Here is a 15,066-nt window from a genome sequence, read left to right on the forward strand (position 1 = left end):
CAAGGGTGTTGAGTGCCATGGCAGGGGTACCAGTATTCTTTCAGGCTGCAGTAATAGATATCAGCATGCAGTGATTACACACTGCTTGAAGAAAGTGGTCCTGATTAGCAATGGTGCGCCACCTGTCGAGCTCCATTCATTGCGTGTGGGCAAAAATATAAACATGTACAATCGTGTATGAACTTCTGCCGGATCTATATATACTTCACAGGATATGCATAATGCGCATTACAGAAAACTAAGTCTTGCTGCCCTTGCGTAATGCATTCATTTAATAGGCAAATAAATCCTATTTAGTAGTTGGTGCCATCACTGTAAACTTTTCTTCTGCCACACAACTTCGTCACCAGACGTGTAACATGTTCACGCATACGTACATCACAGAGGCAACACCTCAAGTGTTTAAAATATTTTTTCAGTTTCACTTTATTTAAAATTCTTTGAAACATACAATTACACTGGATTCAGTTTAGTATACTGCTTCAAGTACATAGAGACTACAAATGAAATACACGCAAATATATCTCTATAATTCTTTCAAGTATCTTCTATCCCAGTGGTTCCAGTTTAATACTCCTTCATTAACACAAGCTGTTAATAGGAATGAAATACAGGCAAATATATACATATAATTCTTTCAAATAAATGCAATCACCACGATTTCACTATATACGCCTTCAAGTACACAATCGTTCCCGAGGAGTGTTGCACACGAAATATACCGATAGCATTTTCAAATGTATACAATTACAGTGGTTTAAGCTTTGTATGCTGGATGTATAATAATTGGTTATGAGAAATGATGTAGACGCAAACATATACGGATTTTCAAACATACAACTTTAGCGAATACTTAAAAATTCAGTACAATGATCAGAAATAGAATAAACTTAAAACGAACACAAAACTGAGTCAAGACACACAAAAAACAAAAGAGGTAATGCATAAATATGGTTAATGACAACTGGGTCATTTCATACCAAATGTCCCAGCCATTTTGGCGACCATCTCAAATGGATTCGAAAAACTCGTGCTGCATTGAAAAAAGTTAACTTCTAGAATATTTAGGAGAGGAAAAATATTTGGTCACGTTGCTGCCTTCCGAACTTCCTGGAACGCCGTCTAGGCGTTGTCTGTGAAAAATTTTATTTTAAAACCACCGCTCTTTCTTTCTATACGAAACTCGGTCTACGTGTTAATTCACAAGAGTTTAATTTGGGCGAGTTGATTTATCGTGGTTGTGTTCTAGTCACACCGCGACAACTTCAGCAAGAGACAAAAAGGACAGGAAAGAGCGCCGACTGTCAACTGAATTTTATTGAACGTGCTACGAGCGCTTTTATACGGAGTACAAGAACAGTGCTCATGCGCAACGACACATGTGTGACAACTACAAAATAATCTTAACTGTGAAAAGAATACTCACTCTCGGAAAGGAGAAGTGAAGGCGTAGTGATGTACTGAACATTGGCCTTCCTGATAAAAAATACTTCTACAAACTTTAGACTGGCATTAATTAAACCTATTCTCGTGACGAATAGTGCAAGATTGACTATTCCTGTTGCTGTTCAGTACACACACTTTGGAAAGCTAGCAAGGAGCGGAAAACAACAAGTTATCAAATCTGCTGGCTATTTTTTTTTCATTGTGAGACACCTTATGTCGTATACCATGCAAAGGTTTTGGTCATTCTGTTTTTGGTCCTGTTTTCTTTAACTTTACTTTCTGCTGGAGGATTTCGCAAACGGGTGTGATGATTCTGTTGGTATATCCAGCCTCTTTTAGTCTTTTAATCTGGTTTTCAAGGCTGACCTCACCCTTGCGCTAACATGACTTCTGAAGGGTGGCCTGAATACATGTGGTATCAATTCCTCTTTCTACTAATTCTGAATGCCGACTATCAAAAGGCAGAACATTCTTAGCACTGCTGGGCTGATAGCACCAGCCAATACCCCAACAGCATCATCACACTTGTTTGCGAAACCCTCCTGGAGAAAGTAAAGTTAAAGGAAACAGGACCAAAAGAAAAACAAAATGAACAAAGAACTTTCAATGTGACACGGTACTACGTACATAAGGTGTCTCACCATTTTAGGAAAAGAGCCAGCAGATATGATATTGTTTATTTCCACCTCTTGCAAGCTTCCAAAACTGTGCGTACTTACAGCAACAGGAATAGTCAATCTTGCACCGTTCGTCACTAGAATAGGTTTTTTCAATCCCAATCTAATGTGTAAAAGATACCGCTAACATGTGGAAAAGTAACCTATACAAACTGGGCAATGCTTCAATGATCGAGCAAGACAGCTTGCTTTCAATGTTAAAAAGGGTTATGGTAGTCTCATGGCCAGACACTGTGAAGAATGTAAGTGCCGTCCTATGTTTCATAAAACACGGTTTTTGAAAAAAAGCAAGAAGAAAAAATAAGAGACTTTAGAACCTTTTATCAGGAAGGGCAAGGATCAATGCATTAGTACACCTTCACTTATATTTTCCGAAAGAGAGTATTCTTTTTCATTAAGATTATTTTGTCATGGTCACTCAAGTGTTGTTGCAGATGAGCCCTGTTGTTGTGCTCAGCAGAAAAGCGCTCGTAGCACCTTCGATAAAATTCAGTTGATAGTCAGTGCTCTTTCCGGTCCTTTTTGTGATAAGATTTTCATTATAAAAAGAACTGTTTCTTTCAATTTAGGTATAATCATGTGTTTTCCTTGAATCACAACATAGAGCAAATTACATCTCTATACGGACAAAAATCACAATTTTGTGAAATTCGTGATATTTTCTCGTATATTTCAGCAGCTTGAGAGGTTGAAAGAAATTTTTTTTCTTAATATATACTTTTTTGTGGAGGAAGTATTCACTGCTCATATATTCATACAAAGAGCAATATTGCAATAAATATGCAAACATAACACATTTTGGCTTGATTCTTGAAAGTGAATGTGGTGAAAAGTTTGCACTAATATTATTGAGCTTCAAATACATTACACAAGCACATTTACTTATCATGTTGACCGAATTCGGTTAGGAAAAAATGAGCGGTAATTTTAAGAAAAAAATTTGAAATTTTCCACAAACATCGAGACGGCATTATGCCAGGAAGTTCAGAAGGGAGCCACATGAACAAAACTTTTTTTCTCGCTGAAATGTTCTAGCAGTTCACTGTTTTCAACGCAGTAAGTCAGCACAATTTTTTTCAAATACATTTCACATTGTCGCCAATGTGGCTGGGACGTTTGGCATGGAATGGTCCAGCTATATTTAAGCAATATAACTTACACAAATAACAATATTTGTTCATCTATCATGACCACACTAGAAAAAGTTGTTCAGGCATTGCGCCACTAAAATTTTCAGTGTCGTACTGCCTGAACAACTTCGTTAATAAACTCGAAAGTCACGCCAAGAGATAGCCGCTCTATCACGGTGGTTGTTAAAGGCCTTGCAGCCGTAGACAATGACGAAAATATAAAAAAATCAACTCATCAGTGCTGTCACTCCTTCTTCGTCATTACTGACACGGAAGATTTTTCGGTCATCCACGTGGAGGTTCAGGAACTAGGCGTGCTCTAGGCTGGGGCCGGGTAGACTATGCAGGGTGTCAGCGGCACCCTCTCGTCCTGTAATAAGAGCAAATATGATTTCTGATAAAATGATGTTCGTGCTGTTCTGGCAGCACCATATATGATGATTGTGTAGTGTGTATACCTTTAAATGGCGTGTAATTGACATTACACTGAACTCGACGCATACAACCCATACATTCAAATAATTTCGTATGATAAAGATAAGATAGGTTTTCAGCCTACAGAAAATTCCAGAATTGAGGTGAAGTGAGAGACTACAGTTCAAAAATGGCACGAAAGCCTGAACTCACCTAAGAATCAAATTTCTTATGGGGTAATGAGGCAGTGTGAAAAACAATTTTTAAAATACAACGTTCAGAACTTGTAGCATCAATCAAAACGCACAAGAAACTTAGCTGTTCAAGTACAAACAGTCAAAGCATCTCTGCTTTCTCTTTTACATGAGAACAATTGATCTTGGGCGTGGCACTAGCGAAGAGGTCTGCAAAAAAAGTAAAACATTTTTTGACTTGTATCACGCCTCTAACAATTTGAGGAATTGTGACAATTGAGAAATCAGTGCAATTCTTACTGCGTCTATAAGGGCATCAAAAATGAACAATTTCCTCGTTCTTCCCACCCTCACAAGAAGCTCCGTCCATGGCATATAATCTAAATTTGACGCTGTGCTTCCTATTTGCTTGCTTTCTAGACGTAAAACGTGTATTTTGTGCACCTAATCTAGTACACGGAAATTCGTCTTCTCTAATTGAATAATCTTAATTTATTGTATTTAATAAAAGATGTGACAGCTCGTTCAGTTTTTTAAGAGTTGCGGGCCTGCAATATGCACGGCCTAGCACGTATGAAAGCATTTCTTTTTTTAAAAATTTCTTCAAAGCTTGCTTGCCGGAAAAGCATCTGGCATATTTTGACAACCAAGTTCATCCTCTGATGGCAATCAGGGGCACGCTATTAGCGATTCTTTACCACGCGATTTACAAACGTGACCCGTGCCTAAATATTCAGTTAAACATAATCAAGCAAGTAGGTACGCTCGAACGACACCAACGCGCGCGGACGCCGTCTACGTTGCAGCAGCCATGGCTTATGCTAGAGCTACCGCACATAGCTTCCACAGTCACGTATACACTCTCGATTCTGTTATAACGCCGAACGTTATCGCAGATGAAAGCAAAGCACGAGAACAGCAAACAGAAATGAGGCAAAACAACGCATGGCGATGGCCACAACAACGCGCCTTTGGAAGTCTACTAAGTCTTTCCCTCTTGCTGGTGACACGTGTCCTACATATTTTAAAAGACCGACGCGCATGTGCTGCGAGCATCGCGGCATATCAGCACCTCAAACTATACCGTCTTTAAGCAAAATAAAAAGCCATTTTGTACAGTGCGCCTCTGTACATAAAGTTTTCTTTTTCTTTCTTTTTTTACGCTTACACCTACAGAAGCACGTTGCACATGTGAGTATCGATAGAAATGTTATTACGATGTAGCCTAAAGCGCATCTCGAAACAATATCGAGCACTTTCAGCAGTGCAGAAACAATGCTCGATCAGCAACCAATCGCGCCCTTGTTAAGCGATCACATAACTCATTGTATGAGTGATGCGGGCATTTACACAACATCACGCAAAGCAGTGTGAACTCGTTTAGTCACACGTTTAATCGGGCATCTGCAACAGGCCTGCGAACGCATGCTGTTGTAAATGGCTCGCAGCGTACTTCGGCAGAGCTGCTGCAGGCGTCCAGCTAGCGCAGTGTGATTACTACCTACGAAGACAGTACACTCACCGTTAACAGGCCCACGTTGTCCGTGTCCGCCGCTCCATGAATATTCCTTAATATGAGCGTCACTTCGAACACAGTGTCACGCGTGACCACCACTGAAGATGCGCCTGTTCGCTGAAACTCGCACAGCAACCTAGACCTCAGAAAAACGCAACGCATTTGAAAGAGGGATGAGCCGGAGAGAGCAACGTTGAGAGAGAGAAGGAGGAGGCACTGGCGGTGGCGCCGCAGCTGTCGATGCAACTATTCGCTTATCTACACGGCCATTGCCGGGGCAACGATGGCCGAGGTGAGCCGGGTGAGCGGGAAACCCGCCAAGGGAGCGCCGAAAGGCAAACGCTATGGCGCATACGGCGGGCGATGGTTCGACACGGAAGGCAACTGAACTGCGCTTCAAGAATGACTCCCTTTAAATGCAACTCTCCTTCCACCCAGCCACACTGCGGCGCAGGTTATTTACCAGTTTCGCGTTATTTGAGTATTTTCACAGAATGCGACTGCAGTCGGCGAAAAATACTGAAGCAAATCTTGCGGAAAACAAAGTGCACCCTAGAACGACCAGAAACAATAACTATTTCGTCCTCGGTGAGATTAGCGGGAGAGAATCGCTACACCTTTTTTTTCAGAGGAATTTTTTTTCCTATTGTCCATGTCTGGCAATTCCGCATATCATGCCGAAAACACGGAATGCGTAGTAGAAGCTGGAACAAATTAATCCACCGTCGCGGATGTTTAGAAGGCTTGTCACGCACCACTAAACGTGCCGAGGTTGTTATACCAAGCTTCTTTCTGACCAGTTGATCAGCACATAATTCTATATGCTTGCCCAATGAGCTAGCTGAGCACCTGTAGCAAAGGCAAGGCACGTTCTTGGTAAATTTTGTTAATATAAACCGTGGTTGTGCATAAGCGCAGTCACAGCTTTCCGTGTGAATTGGTCATAACCAACTTTTTCGAGCGTAGAAGCGCCTCGGCGTGCCGAATCAGCTACTACAGCAACTTCGTAAGCAATGATGAGGTACGAGAATGTGCAGCTGTTTTCTATGTACTAAATAGTCCGTGTACAGTGCGTTGACCACCGCCATTCCTTAAGCTACCTCTCATATAGACTCCCAGTCTGAGCGTGGGGCCTTAAACACTAAGAAGCAGTGCCCCCCCGCGCACAAACACACACACACACACACACACACACACATGAAATTCGAGGGCGCACGGGCTGATACACACGCTTGATTAATATGTGGGGTTTAACGTCCCAAAACCACCATATGATTATGAGAGACGCTGTAGTGGAGGGCTCCGGAAATTTGACCACCTGGGGTTCTTTAACGTGCACCCAAATCTGAACGAACGGTCCTACAACATTACCGCCTCCATCGGAAATGCAGCCGCCGCAGCTGGGATTCGAACCCGCGATCTGCGGGACAGCAGCCGAGTACCTTAGCCACTAGACCACCGCGGCGGGGCAGGCTGATACACACGCATACTTATTCACAGGTGCACAAACATATACGTATACAAACATACGGACACACACACACGCGCGACCGTAAACGCACGCACGCATTGGAGGGACACTTGCGCATAGGCACGCTTAACACAAGCACGGACTCACACATACACGTGCACGCACACATGCATGGGTGTACAAACAATCGCGCTTACACACCAACACGTGCGCAGGCTTATGCACACACACCCATACTCGGGCGAACATTATGTGTGTATATAATCCATAGCAAACATGTAGCTCATAAAACCAACGCTAAGGACAGCTTTCGTAACATGGATTGCAGTTAATTGTCATTATAGATGAAACGCGATTTTCTTCTGCTGATATTCTGCTGTATTCGAAGAGAACCTTCAGACATTTTAAGTCAATTAGGCCGTCATTTAACACAAGGTCCACATATTCGTACAGTAGCTACGCTGCTCGGTCGCCAATCCGAAGGTCTCGGGTTCGATGCCGGCCGTGGCAGTAACAATAAGGCGGAGGCGAAAAAGTAAAAGCCTGTGCACTGTGCGATATCAGCGCCTATTAAAGAACACCAAATGGTCAAAATGTCTGGAGCTTTCCACTACAGCGACCTCGATAATCATATCGTGCTTTTGGGGACGTAAAATCCCAAATATTATGATTCTGTGTTCTTCGTTTGCTGCATATTTCATCTGATCAATCGTCACCTACACCCTTCCCAGGCACAAAAGCCCCCTTAAAGCCTATTTTAGGGTGCTATCGAGGCAAGCACCCAAACAAAGGGATGCTTTTTTTTTCAATCGACTATTTATGGGTGTTAAAGGGTGTAGCAAAGGGTGTTTTTTACACCCTTTTATGTGTAAAATTTTTTACTGTGCTGCAGCGATCAGAAATAAAAACAATGCAGTTTTTGAAGGCAAAACTGCATCGTGGCGAAATGACCCAAGTCCTCCTGAACGACCGTCAAACATGTTATTGGTGACTGTGCAAGGTGTGCGGGTGTCGGCATTGTTGGACATGGGAGCAACTATTTCAGTTATGCGTGCCGACTTGTGTTCTCGATTGCGAAAAGTGAAGACGCCCTACGTTGGATCATCTTTGATTGAGGCCAATGGAGCAATAATTAGACCATCGGCCCAGTGTACAGCGCATGTCTTCATTTATGGTATTCATCATCACATCACCTTCGCTGTCTTAATTTCATGTGCTCATGAACTAATTTTAGGTGGGGACTTTCTCTCATCAGCATCTGTATTAATTTGTTGCTGTCCACGTGTAGTCCAGATGACCGAGACCAATCACTGCAGCGAACGCGTCGACGAGAAACCACTGCATTTTTTTCACAGCTTCAATCCAATACTGATCCCGGGTCAGGAGCTACTCATCTCCATCACTTCTCTGAATATTGCCAATGGTGACGCCCTTATGACCCTTTCAAGCCACTGTCTAGCTCGCGGCGTCATTCATCCCTCCAGCCTGGTGCGGTTCAAAGGCGGTGCTGCGATAATCCTTGGCTTGAACCATACCCGGGAGCTTGTCCTCCTACACGAAGGTTCTGCAGTGTCGTGTTATGTGAATACCCAACCGGTAGCTTTGGTTTCTCTTGACGCCTTGCCAGCTCAGTCACAACAGGGCCAGCCTGTTACTTCCTCCTCCTTCGCTCCAGGGATAAATCATGACCTTTCTGCTCCTCAACATGAGTCGTTGCTAAATTTCCTAACGAAACACCAGGCCTCCTTCGACGCCAATGCTTCAGCCCAAGGACAGACCATAGTTGCGCATCATTGCATCGACACTAAAAATCAGACTGATGTACGCCGTCATCCCTACTGAGTCTCTTTGGCCGAGCGCAAAATCAGCGAAAATAACGTGAGCGATATGCTAAAAAAACATCATAAGACCCTCTGCTAGTTCTTGGTCATTTCCCGCTATGTTGGTACAAAAGAAAGATGGATTGGTACGATTTTGAGTTCATTACTGGGCGCTCAGCAAGATTACCCGAAAGGATGTATATTCAAAGCCCTGTATAGATGATGCACTTGACTCATTGCAAGGCGCCCAATACTTCTCCACCCTTGACTTTTGGCCTGGATATTGGCAAATACCAATGAACGAAGCAGACCAAGTAAAGACCGCTTTTCTACGCCGGATGGTCTTTACGAGTTTAACGTAATGCTGTTCAGCCTATGTAATGTCCCCGCCACATTTGAAAGGATGATCGACACAAGGATGATCGACACAGTTCTTCGTGGCCTCAATTGAAAATTCTGTCTATGCTGCTTTGCTGACATTGTCGCGCTTTCTTCCACTTTTGCTGATCATCTGCAACGCCTATATAAAGTGCTCAGATGTCTCTATAATGCTGGACTTCAACTCAACACAAAGAAATGCCATTTCGGCAACAGAGCTATAAAGGTACCTGGACATCTCGTTAGTAAAGATGGCATCCAGCACGATCCGGACAAAATTTCCGCAGTGCTCAGTTTTCCGCGCCCCTTTCACTCCAAAGAACTGTGCAACTTCCTTGGACTCGCGTGGTACTTTCGCCGCTTCATTCGCAACTTTGCCACCATTGCTTCTCCTCTCCACAAGCTCCTTGCTAGTACCGGTTCCTTGGATTGGAATGATCAATGCGAAGCCTCATTTTATGAACTCAAGCACGCACTGACATCCTCACTGGTGCTATGTTGGTGCACAAGGCACCTAGGTTATTACACACTGACCCTAACGGACAAGGAATTGGCGTCGTACTCCTCTAGCACGACCATGCCTTTCGCGAGAAAGTTGTCACGTATGCAAGCCGCACTCTGACCTCTGCAGAGAAGAGGTACTTGATAACCGAACAAGAGTGCTTGTCTGTTGTCTGCTCCGTCCAAAAATTTCGTCCGTATCTACATGGTCGATATTTTACTGTTGTGACAGACTACCATGCTCTTCGCTGGTTGTCCACAATCAAAAACTTGCCGGGGAGACTTGGCCGCTGGATTCTCTGGTAACAATAATGTGGCTTTGACGTCATTTACAAGACCGGAAGACAACACCAAGATGCCGAAGTTTTGTGAGGATGCCCCTTGGTGCAGCTTTTGGCGCACGTCACATCCCCTTGTCAAATTGACTATGTGGAGGACGCCTCGTCGACATCATCCGTTTCTTCCTTACCTTAATCCACCAGTCCTTCAGTACTTACCAATCACCAGCAAGCCGATTCTTATTGCACTGACCTCATTGGCTGGCTTACCGGTGCTTCGTCTTCCCCGAATGCCGGGCTTCGGAAACAACTCCGATTATTCAAGTTGGAGGACGATGTGCTATATCGATACATTTTCCACCCTGAAGGCCATCGATGGGTTTCCGTCGTACCACACGCACTATGCACTGAAGTTCGGTGCGCTTCACACTACAACCCGACGTCAGGCCACTTCGGTTACTTCAAAACCTACGAGCTCATCCGGAGTTGATTCTCTGGACAGGTCTTTCCACGATGGTAGCTAAGTATATTGCCTCGTGTGCCCTTTGACAACACCACAAACGGCCCACTACTGCCCCAGTCGGGACCCTACAACCTCTTCCTTGCCCAGCAGAGGCGTTCTCTGTCGTCGTAATTGACATCTTCGGGCCCCTCCCAACTACATCAGACGGCAAGAAATGGATCGTCAACGCGATTGGTAACTTGAGCCGTTACGCTGAGACGGCATCAATCACTTCAGGAACTGCTTCCGAAGTAGCAACTTTCTTCTTGAATGCCATTTACCTACATCACGGAGCCCCTCGTGTTCTTTTGAGCGACTAGGGAAAAAACATTTCTTTCAAGCACGATCAGTGAAGTTCTTCAAGCATCAAAAACAGTTCATAAAACAACATCTAGCTATCACTCACAAACAAATGGCTTAACGGAAAGATTTTATCCCACGCTGCGCGAAATGCTTTCCATTTATATCCAACCGGACCATCGCCATTCTTCCCTTTGTCACGTATGCATATAATGCCTCTGTTCAACGAACCACGGGCTATTCTCCATTTTTCCTAGTATCCGGACGCCAACCAATATCACCACTCGACGTTTCATTCTTTTCTGGCGTTGTCAACTCTTCACCATTTGTTTGCGACCAGTTTCTCTCCCGTAATGATCGATACGATCGTATTGGCCGTGTAAACACCGAAGCTAGCCAAGAGGATCGCAAACATCATTACGATGCCACTTACCGCGTCGTTCTTTACCGTCCTGGTGACGATGTACTTCGGTGGATTCCTGCACGAATGCCTGGCTTATGCGAGAAGCCTGAGTCACGCTAACTTGGCCCCTAAAAAGTTGTCCAACAGACCTAACCGGTGAACTACCGCGTCACACCTGTTCATGCCCCCACTGATCAACGTTGCTGCGGGACAGAAATTGTGCACGTTTCGCATCTCAAGCTTTATCATATGAGTTCCACCGCGTAATACGCGGCCAGGCTGGACGCTTTCGTCAACGAGGGAAATTACCGTAAGAATTCATTAAACTTCATCTTCCGACGTCAATAACCATCACCAGCCTTCGCGTCGCGCCATCTTGCTGTTGCTTGAATAAAGTGTCAAGCTGAGTCGTGATATTTCAATATATATATATATATATATATATATATATATATATATATATATATATATATATATATATATATATGGTGGAGGTATGGGGATCGGTACCCCGCACCTCCACCAGATGGTCACGTAATACAAGAGGGGGAACACACACAATGATTTATTGAGGGCGACCTGTGCACAGAAAAGTAGCTATGTCACTAAGAAGAGTCTGCTAAAAGTGTTCCGCCTACGTGTCCCTTTCTGAACAACCACTCCGTCAGTCCTCCCGGCTCGTGCTCGTACACCCACGGCCGGACTCGACGCTCCTTCCGCACGCTCCTTAAGGGGAGCGCCAGAGAAGGAGTCGAGTCCGGCCGTGGTACACCAGAGGCATGCGCTGCTCTGTCCAAGATGCGTGAGCCAGCGCGAGGCACAGTAGACGCCCACATAGCGTCTCGTCGGTTGCGAGGCACTGCAGACGCCAACATAGCGTCTCGTTGGTTGAGAGGCACTGTAGACGCTCACATAGCGTCTCTTTAGTTGCGAGGCACTGTAGACGCTCACATAGCGTCCCGTTGGTCCTCTTTGAAAAATTAGTAGGAGCAATTTCTGTGGCTATATATATATATATATATATATATATATTATTTATAATACCCTCAGGGCCAATAACATTACAGAGGGGAGTTGATTACATTGAATAACACATGGTACATATATATCGAACGCGAGCATCGAACGGTTATTCGAAGGTTGTAGGTTCCATTCCTGCTCACGGCTGGTTATTTTTTTGCCCACTTTTCTTTCTTCTTATTTACATTCCATTTGTTCTAATAACTTCCCCTATACATTTCTTGGCATTATTGTCTGTTAAATCTCATTCATATTGTGTCAAAACACAGAAAAACAAGCCCTTAGGTATACACTACTTTCCCATATATATATATATATATATATATATATATATATATACGTGACGCCAAACATGCGCATAAGAGTGTTTTCACACTCGTTGTTTGGCTTATAGATGGCGCTGACTGTCGCTCCTACTTCTAAATTCACAGATAAACCCAAAAAGGTGGATGGAGGGAGTGCCGCTGTAATAGCTCAGTGGTTAGAGCATCGAACGCGTAATTCGAAGGTCGTAGGTTCGATTCCTGCTTACAGTTGGTAATTTTTTCATCCACTTTTCTTTCTTCTTATTTACATTCCATTAATGTTAATAACTTCCCCTGTACATTCCTTGGCATTACTGTCTGTTATATCTCATTATTATTGTGTTAAAAACACGGAAAACGAGCCCTTAGGTATACACTTCTTTCCCTTATTTCATTGAACGAGGGTCTCGTACTGGCAGACTTGGTGTGTTTAGGTTGTATAAGAGGGACAATTAATCAGCTGCCCGCTCATAATAAGTTCACGTGCTACGTGACGCCAAACATGCGCATAAGAGTGTTTTCACACTCGTTGTTTGGCTTATAGATGGCGCTGACTGTCGCTCCTACTTCTAAATTCACAGATAAACCCAAAAAGGTGGATGGAGGGAGTGCCGCTGTAATAGCTCAGTGGTTAGAGCATCGAACGCGTAATTCGAAGGTCGTAGGTTCGATTCCTGCTCACGGCTGGTTATTTTTTCATCCACTTTTCTTTCTTCTTTCTTCTTATTTAGATTTCATTGGTTCTAATAACTTCCCCTGTACATTCCTTGGCATTGCTGTCTGTTAGATCTCATTATATTGTGTTAAAACACGGAAAAACGAGTCTTTAGGTATACACTTCTTTCCCTTATTTCATTGAACGAGGGTCTCGTACTGGCAGACTTGGTGTGTTTAGGTTGTATAAGAGGGACAATTATTCAGCTGCCCGCTCATAATAAGTTCACGTGCTACGTGACGCCAAACATGCGCATAAGAGTGTTTTCACACTCGTTGTTTGGCTTATAGATGGCGCTGACTGTCGCTCCTACTTCTAAATTCACAGATAAACCCAAAAAGGTGGATGGAGGGAGTGCCGCTGTAATAGCTCAGTGGTTAGAGCATCGAACGCGTAATTCGAAGGTCGTAGGTTCGATTCCTGCTCACGGCTGGTTATTTTTTCATCCACTTTTCTTTCTTCTTTCTTCTTATTTAGATTTCATTGGTTCTAATAACTTCCCCTGTACATTCCTTGGCATTGCTGTCTGTTAGATCTCATTATATTGTGTTAAAACACGGAAAAACGAGTCTTTAGGTATACACTTCTTTCCCTTATTTCATTGAACGAGGGTCTCGTACTGGCAGACTTGGTGTGTTTAGGTTGTATAAGAGGGACAATTATTCAGCTGCCCGCTCATAATAAGTTCACGTGCTACGTGACGCCAAACATGCGCATAAGAGTGTTTTCACACTCGTTGTTTGGCTTATAGATGGCGCTGACTGTCGCTCCTACTTCTAAATTCACAGATAAACCCAAAAAGGTGGATGGAGGGAGTGCCGCTGTAATAGCTCAGTGGTTAGAGCATCGAACGCGTAATTCGAAGGTCGTAGGTTCGATTCCTGCTTACAGTTGGTAATTTTTTCATCCACTTTTCTTTCTTCTTATTTACATTCCATTAATGTTAATAACTTCCCCTGTACATTCCTTGGCATTACTGTCTGTTATATCTCATTATTATTGTGTTAAAAACACGGAAAACGAGCCCTTAGGTATACACTTCTTTCCCTTATATATATATAAATATATATATATATATATATATATATATATATATATATATATATATATATATATATATATATATAAAGGAAAATGGAGTACGACGCACGTTGGTTTTGCACGGTATATTCTGACCAACGTTTCGGCTTGTGGACCAGCCTTTGTTAGGGCACCACTTTACAGGTGGTAGGCTACTTCCTTATTCTCAGATTGCGCACGAACTGCTCTCGTCTGGGTACGTCGCATGCACTTTTCGTGACGTGCATCTAAGGGACGCTGTTCAGGCTTCCTTGGACGTGCGTGGTGCCAATGTGAATAGTGCTACCACTCCATACTCTCCGGACGTGAACCCTGGCCATGTGGGCGCCTCTCCCGACATTGTCTCGGAGCTCATGCGTACCATCCCGTGAATGACGAAACAAGTTGACCGCTTGGCGTCACTGAGCTCCTGCCTCCGGCTGCCTCTTTACTGCCTCAGGCTATTTATGATCTTCCAGAAATCTGCGGTTCGCAGAGCTACGCTGACGTGGGGTTAGAAGTGGTAAATGCTGTCAGCTCTCACCTTGCCTCGTCTGAAGATCACAGATAGTTCACTGCCATAGATCATCTCCAAGGCGTGGCCAAGGCATGACACAACTACAACGGCATCAAGCGGCAGTCATGGCCGGAATGGTGTACAGCTCTGACTGCTGCTTTCGGCCCTATCGGCTATAACGCCACCGATAAACTTCACACATCTTTTACAGAGATCGAAACTCGAGAAGGCCATCCTCTCGAGGTTGAAACTGCGAACGACAGTTCACCGGCAAATACCTTCGCAGCCGGACCTTGTACCAACCCCTTGCTTAAGACGTGCTGTAAGTCTACTTCTGCAACCGACGCCGAAACATCCCTTCCAGCGGCCGATAGTTGTTCTCAGCCTTATTATACGGGAAAGCCCCCCCCCCCCATACTC

General features: G+C 43.9%; 1 protein-coding gene across 3 annotated transcripts in view; it reads right to left on the minus strand.

The window, feature by feature from the left end:
- The window catches only part of LOC142768985 (uncharacterized), an 81,309-nt gene that overhangs the window by 44,783 nt on the left and 21,460 nt on the right, over window positions 1-15,066 (minus strand). The gene's annotated exons all lie outside the window — the stretch shown is intronic.

Source organism: Rhipicephalus microplus, chromosome 8 (genome assembly GCF_043290135.1).
Source record: "Rhipicephalus microplus isolate Deutch F79 chromosome 8, USDA_Rmic, whole genome shotgun sequence".
Lineage (NCBI taxonomy): Eukaryota > Metazoa > Arthropoda > Arachnida > Ixodida > Ixodidae > Rhipicephalus > Rhipicephalus microplus.